Genomic DNA, 26,712 nt, shown 5'->3' on the forward strand with positions numbered 1-26,712 from the left:
GTAACTGCAATTCTCAGGCAGTGGTGCATTCTGGCAAACTAAAGTTACCTGTTTTAATTGATGATTATGCAGAAGATCCTTTTCTTTTTTAAAAAATATATTTTTATTGATTTCAGAGAGGAAGGGAGAGGGAGAGGAAGAGAAACATCAACGTTGAGAGAGAATCATTGATTGGCTGCTTCCTGCATGCACCACATTGGGAATCAAGCCTGCAACCCAGGCATGTGCCCTGACCAGGAATCGAACCACGACCTCCAGGTTCATAGGTAAAGAATCAACCACCGAGCCACACCAGTCGGGCAGAAAATCCTTTTCTTTGGCTCACACTGTTGAAAACCACTGCTGATTAGACTGGACATCCTTCTGGACAACCTTCCAGATGAAGCTGGGGCTGCGAGGGAATCCCGGGTCCTGGGAGCCTGCCGATGGCCGGAGGGAAGCCCAGGTCCTGGGTGCCAGAGGGAAGCCGGTGCTGGAAGCTGGGGGAAGGAAGGCCTACTCTTGCATGAATTTTGTGCATCGGGCCTCTAATATATTTATCATAAAATTAACTTAGAATAACTTAATAGTCAGAAAAGTGGCAGTGATTCTCAGTGCGGCCCTTGGGCCATCAGTATGTTGTTAGAAATGCAGATTTAAAAAAATACATATTTATATTGATTTCGGAGAGGAAGGGAGAGGGAGAGAATCATTGATTGGCTGTCTCTTGCACGTCCCACACTGGGGATCGAGCCCGAAACCCGGGCATGTGCCCTGACTGGGAATCGAACCATAAACTCCTGGTTCATAGGTCAATGCTCACCCACTGAGCCATGCCGGCTGAGCAGAAATGCAGTTTTTAAAGTTCTGCCTCAAACCTATTGAATCAGAAATTCCCAGCTGGGACCCAACAATCTGTGTTTTCACAATACAATACCTTTTAGATAGATGATTCTGATATTCTTTCAAGTTTAAGAGCTACTGGTGTAGGGCAACTGTTCTGAATCCTGGATGCCCATTATAATTACTTGGGGAGCTTTAAAAAAAATACAGAGCCTGAGTATACCCCCAGAAACTCTGATTCAGTCGGTCTGGGGTGGGGCCTAGCATAGCTATTTTTTAAATGCCCTCATTGGGTACTGATATGCAGCCAGAGTTGAGGACCACTGATGTAGGGGGTAGAACAGAACTTTGGGACATACTCCACATTATTCTCTGGAGCTTGCTTAAAAAAATTAATCCCAAATAATGCTTCTTTCTCCTAAAAGTTAGGAGATAAAGAAAATTTTATCCTTATATTTTGCTTAATGTCCTCTTGAGCGGGCAGTTCCCGCCTTTCATGGCATTGCATTAATAAAAACTTTCCCATAAAAGTAGGTGTTTTAAAGTCAGTGGTATTTCCCATAGACACAATGTCGTTTTTGGGTGTTGACTTCCTGGTCAAGGTCTTGGCATCAAATAAATCATAGATGGGACCAATACTGTGCCATAAAATCAACGATAGCAATAACTAGAAAGCTCCACAGTCATTTAAAATAATAAAATTATGCTCCAGGTCCAATAAAATCATCATAAATATAGTGCATAACCTAATACCTCCCCAAGAGTCTTGGTGCTGTAGAAAAATGCATGTGTCATAGGAAACAGTTTCCTGAACCTATTATGTAGTAAGAATTAACACTGTTTGCACTCTTAGAATTTCAAAAGGAAAGATTTGAATAGTTTTCAGGGGCCCTCAAACTGCGGCCCGCCGAAAACATTTATCTGGCCCGCCGGGTGTTTTTGCTGCTGCTGCCTGTTGCTTAGCAGCCGACTAGTTTTTTTTTAAACTATAGTCCCGCCCTCCAACGATCTGAGGGACAGTGAACTGGCCCCCTGTTTAAAAAGTTTGAGGACCCCTGGTTTAAGTCTTTTAAAATGTCTAAGGAAGACTTGATGAATTTCTTTTCCCCCAATAGACTTCCCAGGAACCTACAGGAGGATGGAAACACTGGGACCCAATCATTATCTGCAGGTGTTGGAGGTGGTGGTAATATGGGTGTTTCTGTTGTAAAAAAATCATCCTATCTACACTAATAAAAGAGAAACATGGTAATTAGCGTACAACTGCAACCCTTCCCATTGGCTAATCAGCATATCCTTATGCAAATTAACTGTCAGCCAAGATGGCGGCCGGCAGCCATGCACTGAAGCAAACAGGGAGGCTTGCTTGCTCCAGTGATGGCGAACTCCAACGTTCCCCGCCTGACTTGCCGGCCTCTCAGCTGCAACTCTAAGCAACTACGTTGCAAATATAGAAGCTAAACAAAACCCTAGAAATCGGCTTTCAGTCAGCCAGGCTTCAGCCAGTCGGACCGCAACATTGTATCAAATACAGAAGGTAAAGGCCAGAAACCTGTTTTCAGCAGCGAGGCCTCAGAGCTAAAGCTGGCCCAGAATAGAAAAAAAGAAAAAGAAAAAAAGCAGTTGGGAGCTTCAGTCACCCACCAGCCTGAAAACGGCCCTCAGCCCCTCACCCAGACTAGCCAGGCACCCCAGTGGGGACACCCACCCTGATCCAGGACACCCTTCAGGGCAAACCAGCCAGCCCCCACCCGTGCACCAGGCCTCTATTCTATATAGTAAAAGGCTAATATGCCTCCCGGCACCGGGATCAGCGTGACGGGGGCAGCGCCCAAACCCCCTGATCACCCTGCGGCTGTGTGTGTGACAGGGGTCGGGGCCACAACCTCCCTATCCGCCCTGCTCTGTTCGTGACAGGGGAAGGCGCCCCAACCCCCTGATCAGCCCTGCTATGTGCCTGATAGGGGGGAGCTCCCCAACCCCCTGATCGCCCTGCGGCTGTGTGTGTGACAGGGTGCGGTGCCCCAACCCCCTGATCAGCCCTGCTCTGTGCCTGATAGGGGGGAGCTCCCCAACCCCCTGATCACCCTGTGGCTCTGTGTGTGACAAGGTGCGGCGCCCCAACCCCCTGATCGGCCCTGCTCTGTTCGTGACAGGGGAAGGCGCCCCAACCCCCTGATCAGCCCTGCTCTGTGCCTGATAGGGGGGAGCTCCCCAATCCCCTGATCACCCTGCGGCTCTGTGTGTGACAGGGTGCAGCGCCCTAACCCCCTGATCGGCCCTGCTCTGTGGGTGATAGAGGGCAGCACCCCAACCCTGCCCCCCCAACCCCCCGCCCACGGGCCCTGCTCTGTGTGTGACGGGGTGGAGCCATCACCTCCCCATTAGCCCTGCCCTGAGTGTGACAGTGGCGGCGCCCCAACCCCCTGATCTGCCCTGCTCTGTGTGTGATAGGGGGCGGTGCCCCAACTCCCCTATCGGCCCTACTCTGTGAGTGACGGGGGAGCTCCTCAATCCCCTGATCGGCCCTGCTCTGTGAGTGACAGGGGGGAGCTCCTCAACCCCCTGATCGGCCATGCTCTGTGCTTGACAGTGGGGAGCTCTCCAACCCCCTGATGGGCCCTGCTCTGTGCGTGACAGGGGGGAGCTCCCCAACCCCCTGATGGGTCCTGCTCTGTGCGTGACAGGGGGTGGCCCCGCAACCTCTCTATCGACCCTGCCTTGAGTGTGACGGGGCGGTGCCCCAACCCCCCAATCGGCCCTACCCTGAGTGTGACTGAGGGTGGCATCGCAACCTCCCAATCCGCCCTGCTCTGTGCATGACAGGGGGCGGCGCCCCAACTCCCCAATCGGCCCCGCTCTGAGCCCGACCAGGGGCTGCACCTAGGGATTGGGCTTGTCCTCTGCCATCTGGGAGCAGGCCTAAGCCAGCAGGTCATTATCTCCCGAGGGGTCCCAGACTGCGAGAGGGCACAGGCCGGGCTGAGGGATCCCCTCTTCCCCCCGAGTGCACAAATTTTTGTGCACTGGGCCTCTAGTCCTATATAATAAAAGCCTAATATGCAAATTGTCCCCTCGGGCGATCGATTCAACTGCTCATCACAACGTTCGCTGACCACCAGGGGGCAGCACAGAACATGGCTGACAGTGGGCGGCAGTGGAGGCACTGCCGCCCCATGGGCCCTGATGAGAGTGGGACTGTGGTGGGATGGTGGAGCAGGTGAGGGGGTGGAACCAAGCCAAGGCGGGTGTGAGGTGGGGGGGGGTGGCAATCGCCCCACAGGCGGGATGGTGGAGCAGTTGAAGGGCCAGTGCCAGGCCACAGCGGGATGCCAGGCGGGGCTGTGAGGCCACCCTGAGGGATACCACCCATGCACGAATTCGTCTAGTCCAGCCGTGGGCAAACTACGGCCTGCGGGCCGGATGTGGCCCGTTTGAAATGAATAAAACTAAAAAGAAAAAAAAGACCGTACCCTTTTATGTAATGATGTTTACTTTGAATTTATATTAGTTCACACAAACACTCCATCCATGCTTTTGTTCCGGCCCTCCGGTCCAGTTTAAGAACCCATTGTGGCCCTCGAGTCAAAAAGTTTGCCCACCCCTGGTCTAGCCTCTTAATGAAAGGGCTGATCTAAGTAAGGTTTCTCCCCTTGGTTTCTTCCAAATTCTGCCTATCAGTAGAAATAAAGGTAAGAGAATGTGCGATCTGTATACTTCACACCTGACCGAAAAGCCATGGATTAGTTATTAAATCATTAGAGCCTGCTTTTTAAGAGAGGAACCGCGAATGTTCTCTTGTGGGTGGCCAGGTGGTCATAGACTTGGGAGAGTAGGGGCAAATGGTTTAGGGAAGGGTCCCACCCGGCTGTGCTCTTTCCCTCCAGTGTGCCTCCCGACAGGGCACTCTCTGGGCTTCCATCTCCTTTCCTAACGTGAGCATGAACATACCTACCTCCCAGGATTTTACGGATTGAATAGGTTGTACCCAGCATAGGAAGCTTTCCGTAGAAGTTACTTTAAATAGTTGAACTATTGATTGGTGAAACAGACATGAGGAATTTTATCAGTATCTTGCCCTTCTGGCCCCAGGAGTAGAAAGCCTGCTTCCTGGTGGACACTAAAGCAGATGGCGTTGTGGGAAGCTGGGGGAGACGGGCACGTGGCTCATCCTGCAAATCCTTCCTGGGAAAGAGTGATGTCTGCAGTCTGGGTTGTTAGGAAGGGCCAAGAATGGCTGGGCTTGAGAGTGCGTTGTTGGTGTCTTACCTGTAGCCAGGCCTGCATTATGACTCAGAATGCATTTTCAGTTAGGGATCCTGGTATGTTGCTCAGTGACTGAAGTGTTGTTTGGATCAAACTATTGTAGCAAACTTTTCTTGGCAAGTATGTCCTGCTGATACTGAGCTCAGTGTGCATATAATAGTTTTATATCAACTGCTATAAAATAACCACAAGTTCACAGTGACTCAGATTATACAGGTACTACACCGGAGACATTCTAAGGCGATTAGCAAATAAATGTACTACTAAGAGAAAAATCATTGCCGATTCTTTTCCTAGCTTAGGAATTCTTCTCATTGCCCCTGGAACTCTTGTCTCAAAAAATATACTGAGTTCTTTAACTAGAAACAGCTCTTTAAACTCTAGTATGCTTAGTAATTCAAACATAAATAAAAGAAAATAAAAATGATTAAGAAAAATGATTCAGTAAGTTTTTCCATAGATTTATAGAACTCGCAGAATCCAGAGACTTGGCGTTATCTAGACCAGCGGTTGCCAACCTTTTGAACCTCACGGACCACCAGTTGACGACTGCTGATCTAGACCACTCTCTCTGCCCTGTGGAAATTCATGCTGAGAGCTCAGAAAGCTTGTCAGGTGTCACACTGGACATTAATACAAAGTCATCCTCCTCACTGTCATTGCTATGCTTTTCCCTCTACCTCTCACAGCCTCTAAAAGATTTCTCATAAAATTTGTTTTTAAGTAAAGCTAAGTCCAGGAACAAAACATTCAATAATTTTCATTTTTTTAAAAAGAATTTACCAACCAGCATGATTCGTTTTTTTTTTGTTTACTTCGAGACACTTATAAAAATAGCACTGATAACACCATATGATCTAGCAGTTTCACGGCTGGGTGCTAGGCCCAAAATAATTGAGAGTAGGGACTCGAACAGATATTTGTACACTTAGGTTTATAGCAGTAGTATTCACAGTAGTCAAAAGGTGGAAGCAACTCAGGTGTCTGTGGGAATGGATAAACAAAATGTGGTATATTCATCCAATGGAATAGTATTCAGCCTTGAAAAGGAAGGAAATTCTGAAACGTGCTACAGTACGGATGAACCTTCAAGACTATGCTAAGTGAAATAAGCCAAATACTGTATGATTCCACTTTGAGGCGCCTACATTAGTCAAATTCGTAGAGGCACACGGTAAAATGGTAGTTGCCAGGAACTGGGGAATTAGTATTTAATAGATACAGAGTTTCAGTTTGGGAAGATGAAAAGTTCTAGAGATGGATGGTGGTAATGAATGCTCAACAGTGTAACTGTACTTAATACTGCTGAGCTGTACACTTAAAAATGGTAAATTTTATGTTATGTATATTTTATAAAGAAGTTAGGAGGGGAAAAAAGAGGTGACCGCCAAATAAAGCCACACTTACAAAACACACAACAGCCTGGCCGGCATGGCGCAGTGGTTGAGCGTAGACCTATGAACCAGGAGGTCATGGTTCAATTCCCAGTCAGGGCACATGCCTGGGTTGTGGGCTTGATCCCCACTGTGGGGCGTGCAGGAGGCAGCCGATTGATGATTCTCTCTGGTCATTGATGTCTGTCTGTCTGACTGTCTGTCTCTCTCTCTCTCTCTCTCTCCCTCCCCCTCTCCCTTCCTCTCTGAAATCAATAAAAAATTAAAAAAACACACACGCAACAAAACACTAATAGGAAGAGAACTCTGGCTGTTCACTAATGTGAATGAGACGGTGAAGTCAGGCTTCTAATTCTGGTTCTAACAACTAGCTCTGTGACCCACACATCTGGCCATTAGTTTTCACATCAGTAAAGAGGATGTTGGCTGAATCATCGCCACTCTTCTGCCTGCTCTAGAATTCTGAGTCTACAAGTCCTTAGCAAAGAAATACTTGTTTAGGAACAACTGCCTGTGTAAGATAAGGAGCCAGGCATACCTGCAATTCGAGGGCAGACCAGTTCTCCAAAACCTGTTCTGACCAACCCTTGTCTGGGGCATGTTTGAAAATAAAGGGTATCTCTGAGCTCGCTGAGTAGACACCATGAGCAAAGCTCACCTTCCTGAGTTAAAGAAATTTAGGGACAAGAAGTTATCATTGAAATTAAATGGTGGCAGACACATCCAAGGAATATTGCGGGGATTTGATCCCTTTATGAATCTTGCGGTAGATGAATGTGTGGAGGTGGCAATTAGTGGACAACAGAATAGTATCAGAATGATGGCAACACGAGGAAACTACCATCATGTTTGAAACCTTGGAGCAAGTATAAGGAATGACTATGTTCACCAGCGACATCAGCTGCTTCCACCTGTCCCCTCTCCGCAGCTCCTGTTTTACTACAATATAAAAATTGGGTTGTGCACATTTTCACATTGAACTTTTGTTAAATAACCTTTTGTACCGAGAAAAAAAGAAAAGAAGTAAGCATTTTAATCTGTCCATCCTGTCTCGCTGCTCTCCATGCTGGACCAGAGCTCCTTAGAGCTGTCAGATTCCAAAGCTGTATTTTAGGGTCCTGAACCTGTTTTTGACATCAGGCCCAGAGACGGGTTATTTCTTATTAAAAAATTTTTTTTAATTAAATATGTTTATATTGATTTTAAAGAGAAAGGGAGAGGGATGGAGAGATAGAAACATCAGTGGAAGAGAGAAACAGTGATCAGCTGCTTCTTGCATGCCTTCTACTGGGGATCCCGAAACTGGGGCATGTGCCCTGACCAGGAATCGAACCCGTGACCTTTCGATTCATGGGTCTATGCTCAACCACTGAGCCACGCAAGCCTGGCAGGGGCTATTTCTTATAGTGCCTTTGACCTAACAATTGTGGCATCAGAAATCAGTTTCTTTATCACTGTTGCAAGGATAAGACTTCCTTCCAAGTTGTTTTTGTTTTCAGTAATCCACGGAAAAGGTTCTGTCTTACCTGAGCTATATGTAAAAGTTGTTCCTTTTTTGGCTTTGGAGCAGATAGTTATTCCTTCCCCTTAGGTTTCACAAGTAGGCCCATGTGTAAGAGTTTTGCTTTTTATTAAGCACACAGACTGATTGACAGGCTGAGCTTACCTTTAACACACTCCGAGTGCCATGTGTGGGCAGCATGCGATACATTGGATCAGAGGAGGTATAGACAGCCTGGCGTGAAAAACAGGCTGTTGACTGGGCTAATTGCTTTATATGGATTATTGCCCATCTCCCAATAGCCCTGTGAGGCAAGTGGTGGCAACTTCATTCCTCAAAAGAGGAGACTGAAGTTCAGGGAGATTTCCACTCTCCTAAGGCCACCAGTGAGAAAGGCAACAAACCTTTCATCTGCCTTCACTACAAAGCCGTTTGTCTTTCTTCTATACCACACTCCTTAACGTAAGGAGACTTGTAGCCATGCTATTTGATAATTTTTTAGAACTGAAAGATTATCTCTGGTTCAAGAAGCGATTCTTATCCAACCTGATTTGTAATCCAGCACCCCCCCCCCGCCCCCCCATGCTGAGATCTGAACAGTTTTTCGACTATTGAGCCATGTTTATGATATCCATGACTTAAGAGTCAAACCTCTTTGCTCTTGTGTGTTGGACAATAGAATATTCTAGCTGGGATAGAGGAGGAAGAGCTGTGGCCTACTTAGGAGAGGGTCTTAGGGGCTTTGGGAGCTATCAATTGCAGTGCAAGGCCACTAGTTCTTCATAGGTCTGCTTATGGTACCTTTCAGGAATGCTTATGGTGTGACCAGATACTCTCCTGGTTGTGTTTGCATCTGTGGATTTCTAAGTGCTAGGCGCACTTAATCTATTTTTAACTTCTACTCTAACTCTAATTTATTATGGGATAGGACTTGGAGTTTATCATCCACTCTCATTCCACTCATTAGTCATTCAGTTAGACTTTAACAAGTCCAGATAAGAAATAGAAAGAATAATACTTGGTATTACTAATTGAGGGTGTGTCCTCTTTGTGTGGCTATATCTCCCTATTTCCTGAGGCTAATGTGGTATCTGACACATAATTGGTGTTCCCTGTGTGAATAGATGGAGAGATGAAAGAGCTTGCAGTTTTTAGAGAACTTTCATTGATATCTTTGATAACAGCTGTGTTAAAAGAATACATATGCAATCTCAATCTCTCTCTCTCTCTCTCTCTCTCTCTCTCTCTTACTTTTGGTATTGGGGAGAATTCAAAATTGAGTATTCAGATACTCAATTCCAAAATTGTTAGACTTTTATTCTTTATACCTGCTGTGTTTGGAGGGGTTATAATTTGATGTTATCTGAAGCTAATAAAGTAATGATCTGCTTTTTAACAGATTTGGCTATAGTTTGATGAGTGATTTGTCTATGTTCATATATTCAAGCAGATGGCAGTAATTAGCAATATCTTCAGTAAGGTGGAATTCAGTATGAGAAGGTGCATCAGGGCTTAATGAGGTTCAAAATGAAAGATGCAGCCACACTCCCATCTTCAAGTACTCAAATGATCCATACATGCAGGAATATCACACCGTCCCCTTCCTCCCTTCTCATAGTTTCCCATAATAGGGGAGCCCCCATTGTAAAAGTTGCTCTTTATTCCGTCTCTTTCCCTCCACCTCTGCCTGAGAGAGAGAGAGAGAGAGAAGGGGAATTAGGGACGTGGAAGCTTGTTTCTGGAACTATAGCATCCTTGTTAGGATTCCTGTAGAAACGTTGTTATGGAGTAATAGGTTATATCTATAATAATAAAAGTGTAATATGCTAATTTAGACCAGACAGCTGAATGACCTTCTGGACGAGGCCGGGGCTGCGAAGGCCGAGCCCCTTGCATAAATTTTGTGCATTGGGCCTCTGGTGATACTCTAAGCTTTTATTTTTTTTATTTTCATATTTTTAAATGTATTTAATTGATTTTTTACAGAGAGGAAGGGAGAGGGATAGAGAGTTAGAAACATCAATGAGAGAGAAACATGGATCAGCTGCCTCTTGCACACCTCCTACTGGGGATGTGCCCGCAACTAAGGTACATGCCCTTGACCGGAATCGAACCTGGGACCCTTCAGTCCGCAGGCTGACGCTCTATCCACTGAGCCAAACCGGTTAGGGCGATACTCTAAGCTTTTAATGCCTGGTTAGGATACTTAAGTGCACTTAAAAATCAGTTTTCCATGGCCTCCTCCTCTCACTTTTTCCTACTTTTACAATCCTACTAAAGATGAACGTCCTGGTGAATGGATAGGTCCTGTGAGAGTTGGGCCTCCAGGTGACAGCAGCTCACTCAGATGCACACCTTAGGGGAAGGGGCTCTGTCGTCTTTATCTGTGTGACAGCAGCTACCAGTCCAGTGCCTGCCACAGAGGACATGTTTTCCCCAACCCCCAATACTTGCTGAATTCATTTGAATTTAAGAAAAAGAAAATAGGAACTTTTACATTCTCTATTTTCAACCTTGTCAGTTTCTCAAAAACTTTCTTATCTCAAACTCCTCATCAGCACTGGCAGTAGGACATGCAGTTGGATTTATTTACTGATCTCCTTACATATACAAAACATTCAGTGGTCACCTATGATGTGCCAGCACTAAAAGCATAGCAGTGGACCAGTACAGTTCCGTCGCCTGCTCTTCTGGAGCTTATAGGCTGGTAGGACCCTCGTCAGAAGGAGGGCACTTACCAAGTCTGGGGTGAAACTGTTCTCTAGAAACCTGCTGTTTTAGCAATGTGTAGAATGACTTTGAATTAAGTGCTATCTCTGGCAAAATCTCTTCTCTTGCCTTAACTATTAGTGACAAAAAAGTGACTTTTACAATTATTCAGAATTGTCTTTAAAAATAAAATAATGAAAAACATTATATGGGCACTTTGCTTTTACATAGTCTTGGATTAGAGAGTAATTCTTATTTACCTTTTTAAATAAAGTCTGAAATAATAATTTTAGATATTTAAAAAATAACCTTTTCAGATATTTTATTGCAAATTATTAATTTTATGAGTTTTTTATTAAGGCAAACTATCTGTTTTCCTTGTGCCTGGTGACTAATTTCATTGCATATTGTTTCTATTCATAGCTCCCCAATCTTAGGTAAAATGGAGCAGATTTAATGGTGAATAGCTTCAGCTAGTTTCATATGGAAAAAAATAATTAAAATCATAGGAAGAGGGTCTGGAACGAAACCCACAGTATTTCTAAGGTATGCCTGTCTAGACATCTAGGATCAGCAAGAAGAGGAGACACAGGGCCTCCATCTCTCCACCGTCCCACAGAGCGAAATTTTTGCACAGCAAAGGAAACAGTCAAAATGAAAAGACAATCCATTGAATGGGAGAACATATTCACGATATATCTGATAAGCGGTTAATATCCAAAATTTATAAAGTACTTATAAAACTCAACACCAAAAAAAAACCAATCCAATTAAATAATGGGCAAAGGACCCGAGTAGACATGTCTCCAAGGAGGACATACAGATGGCCCAGTGGACATATGAAAAGATGCTCAACATCACTGGTCATCAGGAAAGTGCAAATTGAAACCACAGTGATATAACACCTCACACCTGTCAGAATGGCTATCATCAAGACATCCACAAATGGCAAGTGCTGATGAAGATGAGGAAAAGGGAACCCTCGTGCACTGTGCAGATTGGTGTAGCCACTGTGGAAAGCAGTGTGGAGTTACATCAAAATATTAAAATCAGGAACTGCCTTATAACCCAGTGATACCACTTTTGGGGAATATATCCAGAACAGTAATTCAAAAGAATGTATGCACCCCTATGTTTATTGCAGCATTACTACAGTGGTCAAGATTTGGAAGCAGCCCAAGTGCCCATCAGTAGATGAGTGGATACAAAGGCTGTGGTACATTTACACAATGGAATACTACTCAGCCGTAAAAAAGAAGGAAGTCGTCTTACCTTTTGCTACAGCATGGGTGGACCGGCAGAGTATTATGCTAAGTGAAATAAGCCAGTCAGAGAAAGACAAATACCATACGATTTCACTTATATGTGGAATCTAATGAACAAAAGAAAAATAGCAAACAAAATAGAAATAGACTCATAGATACAGATAACACACTTGACAGCTGTCAGAGGGGAGTTGGATGGGGGCAGAGTGAAAAAGGCGAAGGGATTAAGCAAAAAAACACACCAGCAAAACCTCATAGACACAAACTTATGGTGGTTACCAGAGGGAAAGGAAGATGGGGGAAGGAAAAAGGGTCAATAAATAGTGATGGAAGGAGACTTGCCTTGGGGTAGTGAACATACAATACAATATACAGATGATGTATTATAGAATGATGATACACCTGGAACCTATGTAATTTTATTAACCAATGTCACCCCAATAAATCCAATAACAAAATCATAGGAAGAAAAGGTAAGAAAATGATGATACAAAATAAGTAACATAAAGGGTAATTGGGATGGTGGCTGGGTTGGAAGAAAGTGAATTTTTTTTCTGGATAATTCTCTTTGTGATGCAAGATTTATTTCACTAGATTAGTATGATTTGCATGAGCCGTTTAAAGGGATTACATTCTGAACAGTTCCCTTAAAGCTCTTTATTATGTATAGCCTGAAGTCCTGTCACTTTTTCACACTCGTTTCTGGATGCTCTATAAAATATCAAGGGGCTTTCAAGATAAAAATAATCCTACTTGGGGGTTCCGGGGGAGCTCACTTCTGTCTAAAAATCAAAATGCTTAAACAGTACATTGTATCACACCTGCCTTTTTAAGGGATTGGAACACACCTGGTAGCAATGAGGTTTAACCTAGTTTCTCAGATGAGAACTCGAGGTAGAGGAAGGAGGAGCCAGTCCAGGGTGAGTTGAGGAGCTGGTTACCTTTGGCCTACTTTCCCTGGAATGACGCATTTCATCCTTCCAGGTCAGTCAGCAGCCTCAGCCCTGCATTAAGATTTTTGGTCACAAGTAACAGAAACTCACTTCATCCAGCTTAAGCATTTTTTTTTTTTTTTTTTTCATTTAACCAAGCTGCAGGGTGGGTGGGCTGGATGGAGTGGGCTTTAAGGACGATCAGGAAAACCAGGGGCTTGAACACAGCTGTGTATCTGTTTGGCTCCTTCACTCTTTTTCTCCAACTTTTGTCTTTATCTTTGAGCAATGGCTTCATTTTTCTCTTACTAAACATGGACTTTTCTCTGCATGGAAGTTAATACCATCCATGGTCAGTGCCAGTCTATAGCCATCTTTACTGCCTGTGGCCTGGAACAAAATAGGGTCCTTTTCCTCCTAGTTTCAGTTTGAAAATCCCAGGGAAGACTTCTGATTGGCCTGGCCTAAGTCATGTGGCTGTGACAGTGGATACAGCCAAGGGGATGAGGTACCCTAGGCTCAGTGTGTGTCATAAGCCCAGGGAGATCACAGACTGTTGCCTTTGAGGGAACTGTTATAAACAGGCAGCCCCAGCAGTTTTTTGCTTGCTTTAGTCCATGGGGACTCCGTTTCAACAACTAGTTAAGATTCTTTTCCAAGCTCATTAAAAATCTTTCAAGGTCTTTTTTTTGTTGTTTTTGCCAAGTTATGGACTTTATACCCCACTACACTTTAGGTTCCTCTTTCATTTTGCTCTGTGTTTTCGCAAGAACACACACTAGCATCCTGTGCTGCAGTATGAGAGTTATGGTTGACTGACTGAAGGAATACCACTGGCATAACTATGAAATCATAAAACTTGAGCGATGAAAGAGGTCCTGGATTCTATCTGCCTTCAATAGTTTCACTGATATTATGAGGTTTCCTAAACACAAAGGGCCAAGAAATAAAGGAGGACGAGTAGTTCTTCATATTCCCACATATTGGGCCTTGTTCTGGGAACTGGGTAGTGGAGTGAAGCAGACAGATAGGAAAGGTCATCAGACCTTACATTTATTTAAAGGAAGATCTTAACTAGAATCCAAATGTCTTTGATTTTTGGCTGAAATCATGTCAGTTTAGAGGTTATCTTTTAAGAAGGGGCTGACCCCTGAAGGGCTCTGAAGCTCTGTTTGTCAGTATCTGTGAGTGATTGTTTAAGACGCAAAGCAAAGTATTAGTAAGTGATGCTTGTTTAGCAGATAAAAATCTTTGGCAAGACGGCATCTATTGGAAAAAATAAATAGAAAAAGTTCTTGGTGGTGAGAGAATGAGGAAGAGCTCAATCTTTTAGAACCAAAGACTGGGATTTAAGTCTCAGCACTCCAGCTGCTAGCTTTGTAGCGTGGGCAAGTTGTGAAAGCTCTTATAGAGTCCCATTCCTCAGCTATAAAATGTCTTTACTTTATGTGTTTTTTTTGGTATTATATGAAAGTTAAGCAGTTAATTAAAAAATATATATTTGTATTGATTTCAGAGTGGAAGGGAGAGGGAGAGAGAGAAACATCAATGATGAGAGAGAACCATTGATCAGCTGCCTCCTGCATGCCCTCAACTAGGGATTGAGCCCTCAACCTGGGCAATGTGCCTTTGACTGGAATCAAACCTGGGAACCTTCAGTCCGCAGGCCGACGCTCTATCCACTGAGCCAAACGGGCTAGGGCAAGTAGTTAATTTTTAACAACAAATACACGTAATATAAAATTTACCATCTTACCATTTTTAAGTGTACAGTTCAGTGATGTTAAGTGCATTCATATTATTGTGCTCACCCATCTCCAGAACTCTTTTCATCTTGCAAAGCTAAAACTCTATACCCATTAAACAATAACTCCCCATTCACCTCTGCACCCAGCCCCTGGCAGCCACCATTCTACAAACAGATACTTTTTTTGTAAATGGTAAGATCTCAAAAAATGTTAGCTGTTATCCCTCTAAATCAGGAGTCAGCAAACTCTAGCCCACAGGCCAACTTTGGCCAGTAGCCTGTTTTGATGTAGGGTGTCTTTGAAGTAAGAGAGTTTTTTATATTTCTAAAGGGCTATACAAACAAAACAAAATAAGGAAAAATATGCCATAGAGACAGTAGGTAGCCCACAAAACCGAAAATATTTACTATGGGGTCCTTTAAGAATTTGATTTTAAAATGTGTGTGTGTGTGTGTGTGTGTGTGTGTGTACGTGTGTACATACTCTTCCAGATATCTTATGGGACTTATATGAACATCTACCCTAGACCATGAAATTCTCCATGGGGCCATGTTGCCCCTAAAGGATTGAAATTTGGGGGGTGGTGAGATATCTTAGAAATTATAATGATTTGGAGCCTTTCAAAGAGCCACAATATGTAAAAAGAGATATAGTACGTCTCTAGGCCCACGGTCGGTAAACTGCGGCTCTCGAGCTACATGTGGCTCTTTGGCCCCTTGAGTGTGGCTCTTCCACAAAATACCACGTGTGGGTGTGCGTACAGTGCGATTGAAACCTCGTGGCCCATGCGCAGAAGTCGGTTTTTGGCCTGGGCGAGTCTATTTTGAAGTACTGTTGATATTTGGCTCTGTTGACTAATGAGTTTGCCGACCACTGCTCTAGGCTATTGGTTGGGCATAAACAGATGTTAGCCACTTTGGTCAATCAGATCTTGAAAGTTGAGGTGTTTTTACATAAAGTGGTAAAAACCAAGAACCAGGTGCAGATGCACTGGCATGTAGAGTTACACAGTGACATCCCGGTTCGAATCCAACTGACTTATGTCCTTGAGTTTGTAATCAACTGCTGTGTTGAATTTCTGGGAACTCTTGGCCCTGCCCTCACGGATGAGAACTCCATTTGCTGACCAGGCAATCACAGTGGCCCTGCCCCCCCCCCCTCCCCCCTCCGCGCTTTAAGTCCTTCACCTCTGCAGAGCTCTGTGCAGCCCTAGAGAGGCCCAGAGCGAAATTAGGCCTTCCATTGCCATCTTCTAGCAGAGGCATCGATCTGTTTTCAGTAAGAGTCCAAATGTTCAGAAACCAACATATATGAGAGGCATGTTTATTATTATTATTTTTAAATATATTTTATTGACTTTTTACAGAGAGGAAGGGAGAAGGAGAGGGATTGAGAGTTAGAAACATCGATGAGAGAGAAACATCGATTCAGCTGCTTCCTGCACACTCCCTACTGGGGATGTGCCCGCAACCAAGGTACATGCCCTTGACTGGAATCGAACCTGGGACCCTTCAGTCCACAGACCGACGCTCTATCCACTGAGCCAAACCGATCAGGGCGAGGCATGTTTACTTTTATTGCTGTTCATGGAGCAAGAAGGTCCTCTCTTGGTTTACAAGCATCCTGAGTGTCTCGAATCTGAATCAACCATATGGCAGCCTTTAAGCTTATCATTATCCTTTGGTCCATAAACCTTCCTAAATGGCCTAGTTTCACCATGACATTTTAGTGGAATTAAACTTGAACCGGAAATTATGTAATTAATTACAATTGCTAATTGTGTCAAGCCTGTAACTTGATCACACAAGGCACAGAGCTGACAGGTGGTTAATCCCTACCGCATAACTTCTTCATATATGTTCCTTAAGAAAGGATTTAAAGCAATAGCCACAACAGCATGACTTTGGTAAAAATCTTAAGTGGGTGCTATTTGGTGACCAAGCTGGAAAGCCAGTGACTTCCACTTCCCAGCCCTCAACCTATGATCCCAGTCAACTTGCATGGAGGCTGCCCTGCAACCCACAAGTCTTGTGCTTTAACATATTCTCGTCACTGTGTGGACACAGTTAGTCATGAAGCTATTTTCAGACAAGACCGGTAGCTGTGCCCATCAATTTACATTCTGAGCTTCTGGTGCTGGAATAAAATTACTAGGAATAACCATTTTTTGATGACCACCTTGTAAGCGCCACTGTGTAGTGGAGGCTTCTTTCTCAAAATTAGTGGGTATTAATACAACTTTCTATATAAATGGATGTGAATGTTACATGGCACATTATAGAAAGCCATGCCCAGAGGTTAATTCCAAGCAGAGATGGTCAGTAAAACTTATTTCAAGACTACCTGAAGCAAACATAGGGTGCTGGCCTAGTTGAGTGTCAGTGTGGTAAAGAAGACAAGAGGTAGGTTTTGAAGTCAAACACCAGCGCTGGAAATTAGCTGTGACCTGAAGCAGATTTTGAAAATCTTCAACTGGCTTTTACTCATTGAAAAGAAAGGGGAAGGACTAATAATTCTCTACATCATTAAAAAAGTTCCTGGCACATGAAGTTCCTGGCACACAGCGGGCGTTGTTAGCAGTCCTGTCTATTGGGGCAACTCTTCCACTCTGCCCTCCCCTGAAGAAGAAGAAGGACTTGTCTTACTCTACTGAGTCAGGGTTTAAATTTAGCAAAATCCCAGTTAGTACATATATGTTTTCAGTGGTTTTGGGAACTATGTCTAATATTTGAAATGAGCTGTACTTGATTCATATTTTTTAACAGTATATATATTCTGCCCAATTCTAAAAAAAAAAAAAAAAGTTGGGTTGTTTTTTTTTTTTTTAGGCAGCTAATTCATTTCTTAGTCATACTTTGAACTGCCAGCACCTTACCCCATAAATGCAGCCCTGGTTAGAGCTCTTCATAGAGCCTATAACGCTTCAAACCCACTAACCTCATTTTGCACGTTTCCCCAAAACAGGCACCCTTGTGTGCGTGCACACACACACGATTTATGACCCAACTTTTGGGAACAATGTTAAAACAAACAAAATTCTTAGAAAGTTGTGAGATGCCTAAAATAGTTTGATTTTTAAATGGTTTAGGATCTTTTCCCATAAGACTTGGTGCTTGCTGCTATAAATAGAGGCATGCAAGTGGGTTCAGAGTAGTTTCTCTCTAGTCACAGTGCTTAAGAGGATCAAGAAGTCAGTTGTATTATCTTGATAGCTAAAGACTACTGTGAGCTTTTAACCTCATTCACTCCAAACTTAAAAACAAATTAACTTTACAAACCTGTAAGTCAGATTGAGAATATTTCACATGCAAAGCTTCCAGGTGCCCTAGCTGGTTTGGCTCAGTGGATACAGCGTTGGCCTGCGGACTGAAGGATCCCAGGTTCGATTCCCGTCAAGGGCATATGCCCCGGTTGCAGGCTCAGTCCCCAGTAGGGAGTGTCCAGGAGGCAGCCAATCAATAACTCTCCCGTCATTGATGTTTCTATCTCTCTCCCTCTCCCTTCCTCTCTGAAATAAAGAAAAATACATTGAATAAATAAATAAATAAATAAAAAGAAAAGCTTCCAGGTGTCTTGTCACTTTCCTTTATTAAGGACAGACAACTAGATTCTCCCTTTCACCCCTACTCCCTAACACTTTACATTATCACTAGGATTTTTCTAATGGGCTGTGATCATTGTTATAGCTGGGAGATGGGTACTTAGTATTTATCTACTTTTTCCCCCTATTTTTCTTTTTGGTCACCATTTATCCCCCCATACCCTTTTCACCTCTCCCCTTCCCCCACAATCCCCCCACTATTGTCATGTCCATGAGTTCTTTCTCTTTTTCTCTTTTTTGTTCAACCCTCCACCTCCACCCCACCCCTGAGCTGTCTGCCTGCTCTCTCTCTATGAGTCTGTCTCTGCTTTGCTTGTTAGTTCAGCTTGTTCATTAAATTCCACATATGAGTGAGATCAAATGATATTTGTCTTTCTCTGGCTGGCTTATTTCACTTAGCATAATGTTTTCCAGGTTCCATCTACTTTTATATTGTTGTTTTTTTAAATTGATTTTCACAGAGAGAGAGAGAGAGAGAGAGAGAGAGAAAGAGACAGACAGACAGACAGAAAGACATCGACGTGAGAGCAAAACATTGATCAGCTGCTTCCTGCACACCCCCTACTGGGAATTGAGCTCGCAACCTGGTTATGTGCCCTGACTGCGAATCGAACCTGCGACCTCTCAGTGCACAGGATGAGGCTCAACCACTGAGCCACACTGGTCAGGGTGTGTTTTATTTTATCTTTCATATAAACTATAACAGCCACATTTTTAAAAAACAGAACAGTTAGAGTTCCCTCTTTTTCTACTTTGTGTTTGGGATAGGGTGGTAGTATAATGTGTTTTTTCAGTCTCATCTTCTTAGGCTGTTCTAGGCAATGTATGGGAAAAGAAAAGAAACTCAAAATAAATAGATATGAGATCCCCAAAATGCACATATTATTTGAATTTTAAGGTTTCTCTTGAGAGTTTTCCGTCTGCACCTATCTAAAAAACTACCTAAATGTGTAGGTAAGTGTCATATGTAAGTATGGCAGCATGGCAGATATAGTATAACCGAAAGGGTAGAGGACTTGTGGGAGCCAAGATCTGGTTTTGCCACTTACTAGGTAAAAGAATCCTTGGGCACATTATCCAGCCTTATGAGCCCGTTTCTTTAGCTACTATAATGAGGACAGTACATGCTCTGCCTACCTCTTAGGGATTTTTTTAAAAAATATATTTTTATTGATTTTTACAGAGAAGAAGGGAGAGGGATAGAGAGTTAGAAACATCGATGAGAGAGAAACATCGATCAGCTGCCTCCTGCATACTCCCTACTGGGTATGTGCCCGCAACCAAGGTACATGCCCTTGACCAGAATCGAACCTGGGACCCTTGAGTCCGCAGGCCGACGCTCCATCCACTGAGCCAAACCGGTTAGGGCTAGGGATTTTTTTTTTGCTATTATTTTACACGAGAGGCCTGGTGCACGAATTCGTGCATAGGTGGGATCCCGAGGGGTGGGTGTGGCCGGCATGCGATCAGCCTTTTGGGTGGTGAGTGGGACGTCCTTGCTGGCCCGAGATCAGGATTCATCCCGCTGACATTCACACCAGTTGTTGGGAGCCAACTGATGGCCACTTTTATATTGTTTCTTCCTTGGAAAGTTTCTAGGGAGGGGGAAGTGGCCATGGTGGTGCTCGAGGGCGACTTCCAGGAAGCCTGCGGCGCCGGCAGGATCATGCCAGCAGTGCTGGTCCATTGGTGCCTGGCCCATTCTCTGGAGATTGGACCTGCAGGCCTACTGAGGGAGTGAGTGGCTGCTGGGGACTGGTGGGCCCCTGGGACGGGTCGGTCAGCTGAGCTGCGCTCGCACTGTGGGAGCGAACTAACCACCAGGGGGCAGCTCCTGTATTGAACATCTGCCCCCTGGTGGTCAGTGCGCGTCATAGTGACTGGTCGTTCGGTTGCTTAGGCTTTTATATATATATATATATAGACTAGAGGCCCGGTGCATAAAAATTTGTGCCCTCGGGGGGGGGGGGGGGGGGAGAGGGGGTCCCTCAGCCCATCCTATGCCCTCTCGCAGTCTGAGACCCCTTGGGAGATAACGACCTGCTGGCTTAGGCCTGCTCCCGGGTGGCAGAGGGCAGGCCCAATCCCTAGGTGCAGCCTCTGGTCGGGCTCAGAGCAGGGCCGATTGGGGAGTTGGGGCGCTGCCCCCTGTCATGCACAGAACAGGGCGGATCGGGAGGTTGCGATGCCACCCCTAGTCACGCTCAGGGTAGGGCCGATTGGGGGGTTGGGGCGCCGCCCCCTGTCACACTCAAGGTAGGGTCGATGGGGAGGTTGCGGTGCCACCCCCTGTCACGCACAGAGCAGGGCCAATCTGGGGGTTGGGGCGCTGCCCCCTGTCATGCACAGAGCAGGGCCCATCAGGGGGATTGGGGCTCTGTACCCTGTCACACACAGAGCAGGACCGAGCAGGGGGTTGAGGAGCTCCCCCCTGTCACGCACAGAGCAGGGCCGATCAGGGGGTTGAGGAGCTCCCCCCTGTCACTCACAGAGTAGGGCCGATAGGGGAGTTGGGGCACCGCCCTCTATCAACCACAGAGCAGGGCCGATCAGGGGGTTGGGGCGCTGCACCCTGTCACACACACAGCCGCAGGGCAATCAGGGGGTTGGGGAGCTCCCCCCTGTCACACACAGAGCATGGCTGATCAGGAGGTTGGGGCACCTTCCCCTGTCATGAATAGAGCAGGGCGGATAGGGAGGTTATGGCTCCACCCCCTGTCACAGAGCCGCAGGGCGATCAGGGGGTTTGGTCACTGCCCCATCACGCTGATCCCGGTGCCAGGAGGCCTTGCGGTTCCCCTGATCCCGGTGCTGGGAGGCATATTACCCTTTTACTATATAGAATAGAGGCCTGGTGCACAGGTGGGGGCCAGCTGGTTTGCCCTGAAGGGTGTCCTGGATCAGGGTGGGGGTCCCCACTGGGGTGCCTGGCCAGCCTGGGTGAGGGGCTGAGGGCCATTTTCAGGCTGGCGGGTAACTGAAGCTCCCAACCGCTCCTTTTCTTCTTCTTTTTTTAAAATTCTGGGCCAGCTTTAGCTCTGAGGCTCGGCTGTTGAAAGCAGGTTTCTGGCCTTTGTTTACCTTCTGTATTTGATACAATGTTGCGGTCCGGCTGGCTGAAGGCCGGCTGACTAAAGCAGGTTTCTGGGGTTTGGTTTAGCTTCTATATTTGCAACATAGTTGCTTAGAGTTGCAGCTGAGAGGCCAGCAAGTCAGGCGGGGAACGTTAGAGTCCGCCGTCACTGGAGCAAGCAAGCCTCCCTGTTTGCTTCAGTGCATGGCTGCCGGCCGCCATCTTGGCTGGCATTTAATTTGCATATCGCCCTGATTAGCCAGTGGGAAGGGTAGCGGCTGTACGGCTAATTACCATGTTTCTCTTTTATTAGATAGGATAGGTTGGCGACTTACTCACTTGGCTAGTGTGCATCATTATCTGTTGAACTAGGAACCCGAAATATGTAGCAATAGAAACAATCACATATATAACTTGTTCTCACTTAGCTCTTAGACAAAAGAAGGGAATACAAAAATACACAGAAGCACAGCATAACACTTTTGAAGACATTTTTAAATAGTGCAGATATGCCCAGTACTAGCTGAATGCATGTGTTGAAAACAGAAACACACACACACACAAACACACACGGTCCATACAGCCTGTCAAAGATCTTTAAATTTTTTTTAAAAAAATATATTTTATTGATTGTTTACATAGAGGAAGGGAGAGAGACAGAGAGCCAGAAACATCGATGAGAGAGAAACATCGATCAGCTGCCTCCTGCACATCTCCCACTGGGGATGTGCCCGCGACCCAGGTACATGCCCTTGACCGGAATTGAACCTGGAACCCTTCAGTCCGCAGGCCGACGCTCCATCCACTGAGCCAAACCGGTTTCGGCGGTCTTTAAACTTTCTATCTATTTTTCTGTAGTCTTGCCCTGACCATATTTTCTCTACATAAATTCATTTGCCATAAGAAACTGTGTAGCTACTTTAAAAAAAAAATTGTCTCACAAGTGATACAAAAATTCACTCTCCTTTCCATAAATAAGGGAAGAGATAAAACATTATAATCCACCTTTTACTTCCCACTCCTAATCCCAATCTCCTTCATCCAACCCCAGATGTAATCACGTTGCCTTTTGGCACCTGTCCTTCCAGGTACCTGGTTCGCTTTCTCTTCCTCTGCCTATGCCTGTATGTATCTAGAGAAAATACGTACTGTTGCATTTGTGTTCCTTTTGTTTTAAACGAAGGTTATACTAAGTGGAACGTTCTGCAGCTTGCATTTTGAGCATCAACTTGTCTAGGAGAACTTCCCATGATCTGGCTCATCCACATTAAGCTCTGCTTGCTGTTCTGTGTGGATTTGTTTCACCATTCTCCTATTGATGGACAGTTAGGTTGTTTTTAGTTCCAAACAATGCTGTGGTAGACATCTTTGTAAAATCCTCCTTAAGCCCCAGTTTTACTCAGTGGATAGGGTGTTGGCCCTCGGACTGAAGGGTTCCAGGTTTGATTCCGGTCAAGGGCATGTACCTTGGTTGCAAGCTCAATCCTGGGCCCTGTTTGGGGCGTGTACAGGAGGCAACCAATCTGTGTGTCTTTCTCATATCAATATTTCTCTCTCTTCCCCTCCCTTCCACTCTCTCTAAAAGTTAATGGAAAAATATCCTCGGGTGAGGATTAACAACAACTACAAAAATTCTACTTAAGCATATATGTGACTATTTCCCTGATGTAGGTATTGAAAAGTGGAATTACTAGGTCACAAATTGCATGCCTTTAAGTTTGACTAGTTAACACTACGGTGTCGGGTGAATTTCCCGCCAAAACATAAGATGGCGCGGGCAATTATTTAGGTTTCCCGCGCAAAATCAGAGTTAGTTTAAGATACCTATTACCCCAATGGGTATGAAACGGTTCGCATACGCAGGTAGGTATCTTTGTGAACGGCAAACAAACAAATATTTGGTAATACGCAGTTACAATCGGCCCGAGTTTACACGTTTCCCGCACTCCACCGCAAATCTATATAAACCGAGTTAAGACGGCTCCCGCGGAGTACGCGCAATTCACGAGAGCCGACTTAACTCGTTTCCCGCAATCCAAGTGTTAATTGCAAACTTAAAGGTAAAATTGACACTGTTGTTCACACTTAAGTTTCTTGCCCAGCTCCTCAGAACCAGTTAATTAAGCAAAGCTTTGCAGAGGGGAGGTATGGTTGTCTAGAGCAGATCAATGCTTCTTAAATCTTAACGTGTAGACCAATTACCTGGGGATTTTTTTAAACCGCAGATTATGACGCAGGAAGTTTGAAATGGGCCCTGAAGTTTTGCATCACTGACAAGCTCCCAGGTGATACTGACGCTGCTGAGCAGGGACCACCCTTTGAGGAGCAGGAATCTGATGGAGAGATCTCACTCCAGTTGGTTTCTGCTTATGGTTTGGGAGTTACTGTTTGTATGGGTGTGTGTGTCCACGCATTAACTCATGTACAGGGGTGTGTTTTCAGAGGAAGCTACATTTTGCCATACGTGTTTGAGCTCTAGCCCTAGAAGGCATGACCTTTAAAGTTCTGGCCTGTGAACACAAATGGCAAAATGTTGATGGCTGTTGAAACTGGGTGATGGGTACATATAGGTTCATAGTACTGGTCTCTCTCCTTTTGTAGAAACACTCATATACCAATCTATATATATCTACACTAATAAAAGAGAGACATGGTAATTAGCGTACGACCGCTACCCTTTTCATTGGCTAATCAGTGAGTATATGCAAATTAACTGACAACCAAGATGGCGGCTGGCAGCCATGCACTGAAGCAAGCAGGGAGGCTTGCTTGCTCCAGTGACTGCGGACTCCAACGTTCCCCGCCTGCCGCTGCCGGCCTCTCAGCTGCAACTCTAAGCAACTATGTACTATGTTGCAAATAAGAAGCTAAACAAAACCCTAGAAACCAGCCGGACTGAAAGCCAGCCAGACCGCAACATTGTATTGATGTTTTCAGCAGCAAGGCCTCAGAGCTAAAGCTGGCCCAGAATAAAAAAAAAAAAAAAAAAGAAGGAGCGGTTTGAAGCTTCAGTCACTCGCCAGCCGGAAAACAGCCCTCAGCCCCTCACCCAGACTGGCCAGGCACCCCAATGGGGACCCCCACCCTGATCCAGGACACCCTTCAGGGCAAACCAGCCAGCCCCTACCCATGCACCAGGCCTCTATTCTATATAGTAAAAGGGTAATATGCCTCCCGGCACCGGGATCAGCGGAGCAGCGAGGCTCCCGGCACCGGGATCAGCATGACGGGGCAGTGCCCAAACCCCCTGATCACCCTGCGGCTCTGTGTGTGACAGGGGGCGGGGCCACAACCTCCCTATCCGCCCTGCTCTGTTCGTGACAGGGGAAGGTGCCCCAACCCCCTGATCAGCCCTGCTCTGTGCCTGATGCGGGGAGCTCCCCAATCCCCTGATTGCCCTGTGGCTCTGTGTGTGACAGGGTGCAGTGCACCAACCCCCTGATTGGCCCTGCTCTGTGTGTGACAGGGTGCGGCGCCCCAACCTCCCCCTCCTGCCCCCCCCCCCCCCCCACGGGCCCTGCTCTGTGTGTGACAGGGTAGAGCCATAACCTCTCCATCGGCCCTGCCCCGAGTGTGACAGTCGCGGCGCCCCAACCCCCTGATCGGCCCTGCTCTGTGGGTGATAGAGGGTGGCGCCCCAACCCCCCTCCACGGGCCTTGCTCTGTGTGTGATAGGGTAGAGCCATAACCTCCCCATTGGCCCTGCCCTGAGTGTGACAGGATGCAGCGCCCCAACCCCCTGATCCGCCCTGCTCTGTGTGTGACAGGGGGCGGTGCCCCAACTCCCCTATTGGCCCTACTCTGTGAGTGACAGGGGGGAGCTCCTCAACCCCCTGATCGGCCTTGCTCTGTGTGTGACAGGGGGGAGCTCCCCAACCCCCTGATTGACCCTGCTCTGTGTGTGACAGGGTACGGAGCCCCAACCCCCCTGATGGGCCCTGCTCTGTGAGTGACAGGGGGCAGCGCCCCAACCCCCTGATGGGCCCTGCTCTGTGCATGACAGGGGGCAGCGCCCCAACCCCCTGATTGGCCCTGCTCTGTGAGTGACAGGGGGCAGCGCCCCAACCCCCTGATCAGCCCTGCTCTGTGCATGACAGGGGGTGGCGCCACAACCTCCCCATCGACCCTGCCTTGAGTGTGACAGGGGGCGGTGCCCCAACCCCCCAATCGGCCTTACCCTGAGCGTGACTGAGGGTGGCATCGCAACCTCCCGATCCGCCCTGCTCTGTGCATGACGGGGCGGCGCCCCAACTCCCCAATCTGCCCTGCTCTGAGCCTGACCAGGGGCTGCACTTAGGGATTGGGCTTGCCCTCTGCCACCTGGGAGCAGGACTAAGCCAACAGGTCATTATCTCCCGAGGGGTCCCAGACTGCTAGAGGGCACAGGCCGGGCTGGGGGACCCCCCTCCCCCCCCCCCCCCGAGTGCACAAATTTTTGTGCACCAGGCCTCTAGTATATATATGAAAGGCTAATATGCAAAGTGTCCCCTTGGGAGTTCAATTGCCTGCTATGACATGCTATGACCACCAGGGGGTGGTGCAGAGTGAAGGAAGGCCCCAGCCAGCAGCCAGAAGGCCCTGATGGGTCCTGATTGCCCGCCAGGCGTAGCGATCCTACCCCTGCACGAATTTCATGCACCGGGCCTCTAGTTTTAAAAGAAAAGAAAGAGCCTTTGAAATTTAAGTTGCTTCTAACCATTTTCAGTTTGGTACATGCTGCTATGCCTTTCCTGGATTTCCTCTGATAGATCATTTGGAAGTATTATATTTTAATCAGAAGTGTATTTTGATTTGTGTGAGTTTTAATGTTAATATATCCATGTGTTTTTGTTTGTTTCTTTGTTTTAATCCTTGCCCAAGGATATGTTTTTATTGATTTTAGAGAGAGGAAGGGAGAAAGAGAGAAACATGGATATGAGAGAGAAACATGGATGTGAGAGAGAAACATTGATCAATTGCCTCCCCAGTGCACCCCAACCAGGGATCAAACCCACAACCTAGGTATGTGCCCTGACTGGGAATTGAACCCTCAACCTTTTGGTGTATGGACTGACGCTCTAACCAACTGAGCCACCTGGCCAGGGCTATCCCCATATTTTCAGACATTTAAAAATAACCGCACGTAAAAAAGAAGAATCTCTTACCTTTGAGATAGCATGGAGGGATGTGGAGAGCATCGTGCTGCATGAAGTAAGTCCGTCAGAGAAAGACAAGTATCACATGATCTCACTCATATATGGAATCTAAGTAACAAAATAAATTGATGCACAGAGTGGATCCAGAGACATGGAAGCATGGAACGTAGTGCAGAATCTCAGAGGGAGGGTTAGGGAGGGTGGGTGGGTGGGAGGTAATCAACTAAGGACCTTGTATGCATATATGCATCATGGACACAGACAAT

General features: G+C 46.1%; 1 protein-coding gene and 1 pseudogene across 5 annotated transcripts in view; both read left to right on the forward strand.

Moving 5' to 3' along the window:
- The window catches only part of IGF2BP2 (insulin like growth factor 2 mRNA binding protein 2), a 154,779-nt gene that overhangs the window by 19,540 nt on the left and 108,527 nt on the right, over positions 1 to 26,712 (forward strand). The gene's annotated exons all lie outside the window — the stretch shown is intronic.
- Positions 7,126 to 7,366, forward strand: LOC139002233 (small nuclear ribonucleoprotein G pseudogene; annotated as a pseudogene).

Source organism: Myotis yumanensis, unplaced genomic scaffold (genome assembly GCF_028538775.1).
Source record: "Myotis yumanensis isolate MYYU_CA2020_CCGP unplaced genomic scaffold, mMyoYum1.0.hap1 SCAF_2, whole genome shotgun sequence".
In the NCBI taxonomy this organism is placed as follows: domain Eukaryota; kingdom Metazoa; phylum Chordata; class Mammalia; order Chiroptera; family Vespertilionidae; genus Myotis; species Myotis yumanensis.